This window comes from Bos mutus, chromosome X, assembly GCF_027580195.1.
Source record: "Bos mutus isolate GX-2022 chromosome X, NWIPB_WYAK_1.1, whole genome shotgun sequence".
Lineage (NCBI taxonomy): Eukaryota > Metazoa > Chordata > Mammalia > Artiodactyla > Bovidae > Bos > Bos mutus.
In genome coordinates, this window is record NC_091646.1 from 53525730 (window position 1) to 53536550 (window position 10821).

Consider the following 10821-nt stretch of genomic DNA (forward strand, 5'->3'; position numbering starts at 1 on the left):
TTTATACTCTAATATGTCCCCTTAAACAAAGTAGAGACACAAAATTATTCTGATGTAATGGTCCAAAAAGTGTATCCATATCTAATGCTCTGCCACTTGGCTCTTCTATTTTATATGGTATAAAATTTGGTCTGTGATCTTAGAATTAAATTCAATATTAAGCATGCTGCTCTATTCTCAGAAGTGTGACAAAGAATAAATGCATTCATGTGATAGTTTGTTTCTAACTTCCCTGCCTCTCTCAAAGCATAAACCATATATTTCGGGGTAGGCTCAGAAATTTTAGTCATTCACTCCAGATATTTTATCAGTCATTGAATTCTGCTCATTCCGCTTTAGGAATGTTTCTTTACTAGTATTTCTGTTTCTAGAACAATTACCTCAATTCATGCCAAAGTGCATGCAATTTCCTTCTCTCAACATCATGACCATGTGTGTGTGGTACTTAGTTGTTCCGTCATGTCTGACTCTTTGTGACCCTTTGGACTATACCTCACCGTGCTCCTCTATCCATGGGATTCTCCAGGCAAAAATACTGGAGTGAGTTGCCATTTTCCTCTTCCAGGGGATCTTACCGACCCAGGGATCAAACTTGAGTCTCCTGTGTCTCCTGCATTGCAGGAGGATTCTTTACCAGCTGAGCCATCAGAGAAGACCATTGTACTCATGCTCCAAGTAAAAGATGGCTCCTCCTTTTTTAAATGATATTTCACCATTTTCAAACAATTTCTATTTAAGCTACTTGAATTACAACTCCTCCTAAGCTTCAGTTATTCTAGCTGCCCTTTTTGCTATTATCTTTCCCCTTTCTCTTCAAAAATCATTCTCATGATTTTACTTTCCAGTTGCCTTAGATACACTCTCTTCCTACTTAATAAGAATTTCCTCAATTTGCTTCCTCTATATTTTAAAATCTTTGCATCCTGCCGCTCTTTTGCTCCCATTTCCATGATATCTCCAAGGATAAGCCTTCCTCTTGTGTTCAGCTGGTGTAGGGATTCAACACGTATGCCAAAGGATTTGTTCTGCTCTCAGCTCTCACATAAAAGCTGCTTGACTTTGGGCAAGTCACTTACCCATTCTAACCTCAGTTTCTCTGTTCATAAAATGGGGACATTGGATACTTAGATCATTACTTGTTCAACTTACCTCACAGGATTGTCATGGAAAGTACTTCATTCATTCATTCAATATCTATTTATTTGGCATCTACTATGTGCCAGGCAAACACTATCATAGATTCTAGGGATAGATCACTAAGCAGACTGCTTTCATGAGGCTTACTTTCTACTGAGCCCTGACATTAAACACATAAACAGACAATTTCAAATATAGTAACAGATGGTAATATTTGTTTTGAATAGAAATGAAGGTACTGGAGCCGCTGCAGCCAAGTCTGGATCCCACGCCGTGCGCCTCCGACGCCCGCCCGCTCGACGGTCACTCCCGGTTCCTTTAGGGTCTAAGTCCAAGATGGCAACTCTCAAGGATCAGCTGATTCAGAATCTTCTTAAGGAAGAACATGTCCCCCAGAATAAGATTACAATTGTTGGGGTTGGTGCTGTTGGCATGGCCTGTGCCATCAGTATCTTAATGAAGGACTTGGCAGATGAAGTTGCTCTTGTTGATGTCATGGAAGATATACTGAAGGGAGAGATGATGGATCTCCAACATGGCAGCCTTTTCCTTAGAACACCAAAAATTGTCTCTGGCAAAGACTATAATGTGACAGCAAACTCCAGGCTGGTTATTATCACAGCTGGGGCACGTCAGCAAGAGGGAGAGAGCCGTCTGAATTTGGTCCAGCGTAACGTGAACATCTTTAAATTCATCATTCCTAATATTGTAAAATACAGCCCAAATTGCAAGTTGCTTGTTGTTTCCAATCCAGTCGATATTTTGACCTATGTGGCTTGGAAGATAAGTGGCTTTCCCAAAAACCGTGTTATTGGAAGTGGTTGCAATCTGGATTCAGCTCGCTTCCGTTATCTCATGGGGGAGAGGCTGGGAGTTCACCCATTAAGCTGCCATGGGTGGATCCTTGGGGAGCATGGTGACTCTAGTGTGCCTGTATGGAGTGGAGTGAATGTTGCTGGTGTCTCCCTGAAGAATTTACACCCTGAATTAGGCACTGATGCAGATAAGGAACAGTGGAAAGCGGTTCACAAACAAGTGGTTGACAGTGCTTATGAGGTGATCAAACTGAAAGGCTACACATCCTGGGCCATTGGACTGTCAGTGGCCGATTTGGCAGAAAGTATAATGAAGAATCTTAGGCGGGTGCATCCGATTTCCACCATGATTAAGGGTCTCTATGGAATAAAAGAGGATGTCTTCCTTAGTGTTCCTTGCATCTTGGGACAGAATGGAATCTCAGACGTTGTGAAAGTGACTCTGACTCATGAAGAAGAGGCCTGTTTGAAGAAGAGTGCAGATACACTTTGGGGGATCCAGAAAGAACTGCAGTTTTAAAGTCTTCTAATGTTGTATCACTTCACTGTCTAGGCTACACAGGATTTTAGTTGGAGGTTGTAATTCATATTGTCCTTTATATCTGATCTGTGATTAAAACAGTAATGTTAAGACAGCCTAGGAAAAAATCAATTTCCTAATGTTAGAAATAGGAATGGTTCATAAAACCCTGCTGGATGACAAGGAATGGTTCATGAAACCTTGCAGCTGTACCCTGATGCTGGATGGCACTTACCTTGTGTGGTCCTAAATTGGTTTGTCAAATAATTCAACTTCTCAAGAGGTACCACTGCCCATGTTGCAGATGCTACAGTTGCCCTTCAAACCAGATGTGTATTTACTGTGTAATATAACCTCTGGTTCCTTTAGCCAAGGTGCCTAGTCCAACTTTTTTCCCTCCAGTTGATCAATTCCTGGGATCCAATGTACAAATCCAGTATTGCATGCCATGTGCATAACTGTTCTAAAGAATCTTATGTACTGTATGTATCAGAATAGTGTACATTGCCTTGTAATGTAAAAAGGGAAGATTACATAAATAATGCAGCCAACTAAGTTACACCAACTAAAACAATAAATAAAGCTTGAACAGTGACTACTCTGTTAATTAAGATAAAAAAAAAAAAAAAGAAATGAAGCAGGATAAAGTCAGAGAGTAACCAGGTGTGACTAGGGAAGTCCTCTCAGACAAGATGGCATTTGAGAACACACCTGAAGGAAAAGAAATTAAGCCACAACTATACCTCCAAGGTGAGCACTCCAGGGAAATGAGAAGCAAATATAGTAGCACTGATGTAGGAGATTACTTGGTGTGTTTGTGGAATAACCAGGAGGTCAGTATTGCTACAATAGAGTAAGTGGGGGTACCCTGGGAAACAATAGAGAATGATGTCAGAAAAGAAGTAGGTAGGGCAGAGAAGATGCTATAGGAAAGTCTTATAAAACATGACACAAGGGACTTCCCTGGTGGTCCAGTGGTTAAGAATTTGCCTTCCAATTCAGGAGGTGCGAGTTGGGGAGTTAATATCCACGTATCATGTGGCCAAAAACCCAAAACATAAAAAGGAGAAGCAATATTATAGCAAATTCAATAAATGGCCCATATAAAAAAAAAACTTAAAACATGACACATGCATAAAAATGTTATAAAAGTGAAGTCGCTCAGTCGTGTCCAACTCTTTGTGACCCCATGGACACCAAGCTCCTCCATCCATGGGATTTTCTGGGCAACAGTACTGAAGTGGGTTGCCATTTCCTTCTCCAGGGAATCTTCCCAACCCAGGGATTGAACTCAGGTCTCCCACATTGTAGACAGAGGCTTTACCATCTCAGCCACCAGGGGAAAACAAATGTTATAATATGGGTCCAAGTGAGCTTAATTTGTACAATTAATCACTATTACCAGCCTTATTCAATACCAAAATGATTTTTAATTTTTTCAGTTTTTAAGATTACCTTTTATATCTTTAGTCTTTTGCTTTCTCTTTCTTCTCTCCCTGGAAGTGTCCTCCTATGTTTCTCTGTCTAATAACAAGATCCTTTTATCAACTATACCTTTCTCAGATCATTCATAAACTGCCTTCTGCCTCTGTTGAAAAATGTACCCTTGGGAAACAGCTTTGACTAGCTGTCTCCCTTGCCTTACTCATTCCCCCATATCTTATACCTGTGCAGATTGCTATAGACTTGAACTCTTCAGTTTTGCTGGGACTGCAAGCCTTTTACCTACCTTTCTTAGTGTCACTGTGGTGCAAATTCTCATGACTCCTCTTCTAAACTAACTCATTATGTTCCTAATGGTTCTTCATTTATCTCAACTAATTTCACATCTCAAAGCTGAGTTAATTCTCTCAAAGAACAGCTCTGATTTCAATTACTTTTTATTTTATTCTATTTGTGACACAAGCCAAAACATAACAAAGAGGAAAATATATAATTCACAATATCATTACTGCTAAAAACAATTTATTTTATGACAGTCTCCTCTAGTCCTTTTCCAGAGCTACTACTAATCATAAATTTTGTATTCTGTTTGGTTCATTTGTTTCCTTTTAAGAACTTGTGAATATTGCTACATGATCTCCAAATTATCTAATCTAATGATTCCATAATAGTCCACTGATTTGACATTCTATAATTTACTAAAGTGTTCACCTACTGTTAGATATTTAGGTCATGGAAGGGATTTCATTTGCCTATTTAATTAAGAGCAAATTCCTTTGCCTGGCATCAGAATTACTTCATAATATCTTTTCAGCTTTCTCTGTATCTACTTTCATACCAGTGCTTCATGTTCCTGCCAAATCATGTTATTTCTCCAGTTTCTCAGATCATTTTATTGTCTCAAAATTTTATTCGAATTATTCCTCTACATAATACGTTCCTGCCTATCATCTCCTTTTCTTGAAAACCTATCCAAACTTGAAGGTCTAGTTCAAGTATCACTTATTCCACAAAGCCTTAGTGATTTATTTCCGTCCTTATATATTGATCACATCCCTGCCTCATCTCAACTAGTGTGTGAGTTCACAAGTTGCTTCAGTCATGTCCAATTCTTTGTGACCCCATGGACTGTAGCCAACCAGGCTCCTCTGTCCGTGAGATTCCCCAGGCAAGAATACTAGAGTGGGTTGCCATTTCCTACTCCAGGAGATTTTCCCGACCCAGGGATTGAATCTGCATTTCTTATGTCTCCTGCTTTGGCAGGCAGATTCTTTACCACTAGTACTACCAGGGAAGCCCTTTCTCAACTAGTTATTTGCTTTAAAAAACAAAAGCAAAAACAAACAAAAAAAATAACATTTTTTGGCAGTTTTTCACCCTGTCTTGTATTTTTAATAAGTTATATACTTTGTTGCAACTGTAAACTATCAAAAGAAGTCAACTGGCTAGCTTTCAGTAAGTAAGAACAGCCTTACAATGTAAGATAATTTATTCTACAAACACTTCTATGACACATTACTTTCCAGGTACTAGTTTAAATATTTTTCACAGATCAATTCATTTATTTCTTGTATGAACACACTGGGCAGGGGGGGAACCTCTCATCCCAGAATTGTGTAGACAATGAAAATATCATTCAATAATTAAAGAGAAATATAGATATTTCCTGGAGTAGGAAATGACAACTCATTCCAGTATTCTTGTTTGGAAAATTCCACAAATAGAGGAGCCAGGCAGGCTACAGTCCATGGGACTACAAAGACTTGTACATGACTGAGCATGCACACACACACACACACACACACACACACACACACGCACACACAGATATTTTGTTGTTGCTCAGTTGCTGAGTCATGTCCAACCAACTCTTTGCAACCCCATGGACTGTAACAAAGCAGATTATCCTGTCCTTCACTATCTCCCAGAGTTTGCTCAAACTCATGTTCATCGAGTTGGTGATGCCATCCAACCATCTCATCCTCTGTGAGCCCCTTCTCCTCCCACCTTCAATCTTTCCCAGCATCAGGGTCATTTCTAGTGAGTCGGCTCTTCGCATTAGGTGGCCAAAGTATAGGAGCTTCAGCTTCAGCATCAGTCCTTTCAATGAATACTCAGGATTGATTTCCTTTAGGATGGACTGGTTTGATCTCCTTGCATCCAAGGGACTCTCAAGAGTCTTCTCAAACACCACAATTTTCAAAACATTAATTCTTCAGTGCTCAGCCTTCTTTAAAGTCCAACTCCCACACTTTGACTATATAGACATTTGTCAGTAAAGTGATGCCTCTTTTTTTTTTTTTTAATATGAGAAAGATGTTTATCACAGCAATTTTTACCATGTGGAACATAAAGCAATCTTAGTGTTAAAATGTTAGGGAATGTATAAGTAAATTTGCTATATATAATATAGGATGAAGAATCCACACAAAAGGTTTTCATGATATGGTGAAACACTTAGGAGGTAAGTGGGAAAAAAATCAGGATACAAGACTGGATAATCTCAAAAACATATGTAAATGTACTTTCACATCTATTTGCATGTTTAAATAGGAAAGACTAAGAAATACACCAAAATATTGACAATTTTTTGTAGAAAGTAGAATTGTTGTTATTTTCTACTTTAAATACTTATATTTTCCACACAGTCCACAGTTGACACAGATATCATGTTTGTCATCAGAAAAGAAAGAAAGGTGGAGTTTTTCTCACATAAGTTTGGCTTCTGATGAGGTAACTTGCATGCTACTAGTGACCTATTTTTAAAGGACCATTTTGTGTGCTGTTCTACTCTACAGCTGAGCTCAGCATCTTCTGACTGCCAGGGCCCTGCTTTCCCCATCACTGCTGTGATTTGTGGTCCTCCTGCCTTGAAAATTCCATGAACAGAGGAGCTTGGTGGGCTACAGTCCATGGGGTTGCAAACAGTCGGACACGACTGAGCATGCACACACACTTCAGATCCCAATATCTGGCTTTATCGTGGGTATCCTGTCTAAACCCAGAAGTCCTACACTCCAGACACCACCCTCCATCCCTGTGTTCATGTGCTGCACTAGGCAAGAAATTTCCATTGCATTCTCGCCATCACTCAACTTCTGTAATTCCCAAAGGAGGTTTTATTATCCCTACTACAGCTGAGGAAACAGGCTCATCAGATGTAACCACCCCCAAGATCCTCGCAGACCTGAGATTGGAACCCAGGGCTGACTGGCATCAGGGTTGGTGCTCTTTATTTTATTTTGTTTTTATTTATTTTAATTGGAGGCTAATTACTTTACAATATTGTGGTGGTTTTTGCCATACATTCACATGAATCAGCCATGGGTGTACATGTGTTCTCCATCTTGACCCTCCCTCCTACCTCCCTCCCCATCCCATCCCTTAGGGTCATCCCAGTGGATGCCTCTACTTTTTAATAGGCTGTCATAGTGTAATTAAGCTAGAAATCCATAACATAAATGACTAGAAACTTTCCAAATATTTAAAAATAGGCTACATAATTCTAAAGAACATCTATCACAGACCAAACAACAGAAATGAAAATATAATTTGGATAAATGATGATGTATTTACATAATTTCAAAAACTTGTGGTATGCATCTAATGCTATTCTTATAGAAAAATATATGTTCTTAAATCCATATATTAGAAGATAGGAAACACTGAAAATTGCTGATCAAGAATTTAGTAATCAGTTCAGTTCAATTCAGTTGCTCAGTCTTGTCCAACTCCTTGCAACCCTATGAATTACAGCACGCCAGGCCTCCCTGTCCATCACCAACTCCTGGAGTTCACTCAAACTCACACCCATTGAGTCGGTGATGCCATCCAACCATCTCATCCTCTGTCGTCCCCTTCTCCTCCTGCCCCCAATCCCTCCCAGACTCAGAGTCTTTTCCAATGAGTTAACTCTTTGCATGAGGTGGCCAAAGTACTGGAGTTTCAGCTTTAGCATCATTCCTTCCAAAGAAATCCCAGGGCTGATCTCCTTTAGAATGGACTGGTTGGATCTCCTTGCAGTCCAAGGGACTCTCAAGAGTCTTCTCCAACACCACAGTTCAAAAGCATCAATTCTTTGGCACTCAGCTTTCATAATTTAGTAATATACCTGGAGAAAGAAAAAAATTAAAATTTCAGAAGAAATGATAAAAAAAAAAACAGCAGAAAGAGATGAAATTAAGCAGAGTTAATGAGAAGAAACCTAGCCAAAAGTTGGTTATCTGAAAAGAATTATGTAATTTAAAAACTGGCAAGAATGAATTGATACAGAGAGAGAAAGACAGAGAAATTGAGAGAGATAGGGAGAGGAGGCATAATTAGTCAATATTAAGAATGATAAATGAGATGCTATTGAAGCTGATAATAACATTATTTACAGGATGTGAAGGACAACTTTAATGGGAAAATTTACATGAAATGTATAGATTCATAGAAAATTACAGCATTAAAACTAACACTGTGGCCATCTGTATGTCTTCTTTGAAAAAATGCCTATTTGAGTCCTTTTGGAAAAATATCAACTCATTTTCCTGTTTATCAACTAGGTTGTTTAACTTTTGTTTGTTGAGTTGTAAGGATTATTTATGTATTCTGGATATTAATCCCTTATCAGATATGCAATTAGCAAATATTTTTCCCTTTCCATGAGCTGCTTTTTTGCTCTGTTGGTAGAGTCCTTTGATGCATGAAAGTTTTAAATTTTGATAAAGTTAAATTTATCTAATTTTTCTTTTTTGCCTGTGCTTTTGTTGTCATTTCCAAAACCAATGCCCAGTATCATTGCCAAATCCAATGCCATGAAACTTCCTCTTATGCTTTTTCTAAGAGTTTTATAGTTTTAGCTCTTACATATAGGTCTTTCACCCATTTTGAGTTAATTTTCACACAATTTTTCCAACTTCATTATTTTGCATGTTGCTATACACTTTTTCCCAGTATCATTTCTCAGAAACACTGATTTTCCTTTATTGAATAATCTTGGCTCCTTGTCAAAAATCATTTGACCATAAAGGTGAGGGTTTATTTTCTCCAAGGTAGAGAAATCAGCTGGCAATCTTACTGAGGACACCTTGTATGTGACATAGTTTTTCTTGCTGCTTTCATAATTCTCTGTCTTTGCCTCTTGACAGTTTTATTATAATGTCTCATTATGGGTCTCTCAATTTGTTTTTGTCCTCTTGATGTTGCTTCAGATTCTTAGATTTGTAGATCCATGTATTTTTTTTTTAATTTGGTAAATTTGGATTATTTCTCTGCCCCTTATTCAATTATCTCTCTGCCCATTATTATCACTCTGCCCCTTATTCTCTTCATCTAGGACTCCTATAATGTATGATTTTCTGCTTGATGATTTCCCATAAGTTCCTTAAATTCTGTTTACTTTTCTTCTTTTATTTACTCCTCAAACTCAATAATTTCAAATGTCCTCTCTTCAAGTTTGTTAATTCTCTCATCTTTTGTTTGAATCTACTCTTAAATGTTTCTTGTAAAGTTTCCAACTCAATTACTATATTTTTCAGCTCCAGAATTTCTGTTTGGTTCTTTTTTAAAACTTGCATCTCTGTTGACATTTTCCTTTTGTTCATAATTTTTTCCTTGACTTCCTTTAGTTATTTGTCCTTGTTTTTCTTTAGTTCTCTGAATATATTTAAGATAGTTGTTTTAAAGGCTTTGCCTAGTAATTCCAATGCCTGTACTTCTTCAGGGATGGTTTCTGAAGATTTGTTTTGCTTTTTGGAATGGACCATCTGTTATTATTTCTTGCTATGCCTTGTAATCTTTTGTTGATAACTTGACATTTGAAAAAACAACCACCTCTTCCAGTCTTTGCAGACTGTTGGAAAATGCCTTCACTAATTATTGATAGTAGGATGTGTTCTGGGTGTTGGGGAAAAAAAAGATAAAGTCCTCTCATCTCTTTTCTCGGTATACATACTGCTTAGGAGTGTGTGTGTGTGTGTATGTGTGTGTGTGTGCATGTGTGTCTATGTATTTCAATTGCCCCCGTATATATGCCTTTAATAGCTTAATTTCTAAAACAGTTTTTCCTTATCTTCTCTTCATACATTAGATGTTTTTATTATCTTACTCTGCTCATAACTTTCTGTCCCAAACATCCATGGGTCAGCAGTCCACTTACAGTTTTTATACACCATGACATCCACCACTGTTTTCTGCACCTTTTACTAGCTTGAGATTTAAACTATGCCACCTTTCCCCCATTTGAACTCTGAGTTATACAAGACATAAACCAGTCCTTCAGACAACTCACAGACAGGTTAAAAGATTACAAAGAAGTTCTCCTATGCTTTTACTGGCTCAAGGGAAGAAACAAAGAATTAGATTACTTTCTCCCAACCATGTCACACTGTACAAAGAAGCGGGTGGGGACAGGGCAAGTAAGAGTGCCAAAAATTTTCTACTGTTTGAATATGGCTTTTTTTGATGAGTGTTTGCTTGGTTGTTGTAGAACTTAGGTTTCCAGAGATCCTACAAGTTATTTTAGTCAGTTGCTAATTTTTTGTTGTTGCTGTTTCCATGGAGAGGGGCCTGGAGCTTCCTAGATCACCATCTTGCTAACATCAATTGCAAAACTTTTAGTAAAGAACTAATACCAAATTAACACCAAACTGTCTGAGAATAATAAGGAAAGAAAAGAGAGAAAAATTTCTGACTTGTTTTAGGAGGCTATTTTTTTTTAAATTTATTTATTTTAATTGGAGGCTAATACTTTACAATATTGTAGTGGTTTTTGCCATACATTGACATGAATCAGCCACGGGTGTACATCTGCAAGCAGACTAGGAATAGAAGGGGACATGCCTAACCTGATAAATTGCAACTACAAAAGAATATCTAAAACAAGTAAATGACATCATACAAATGGTAGATTACTGAAAGATT

General features: G+C 37.9%; 1 pseudogene; it reads left to right on the forward strand.

Moving 5' to 3' along the window:
- Nucleotides 1-1380: 1380 nt before the first annotated feature.
- LOC102285216 (L-lactate dehydrogenase A chain pseudogene) lies at nucleotides 1381-3067 on the forward strand (annotated as a pseudogene).
- Nucleotides 3068-10821: the final 7754 nt, after the last annotated feature.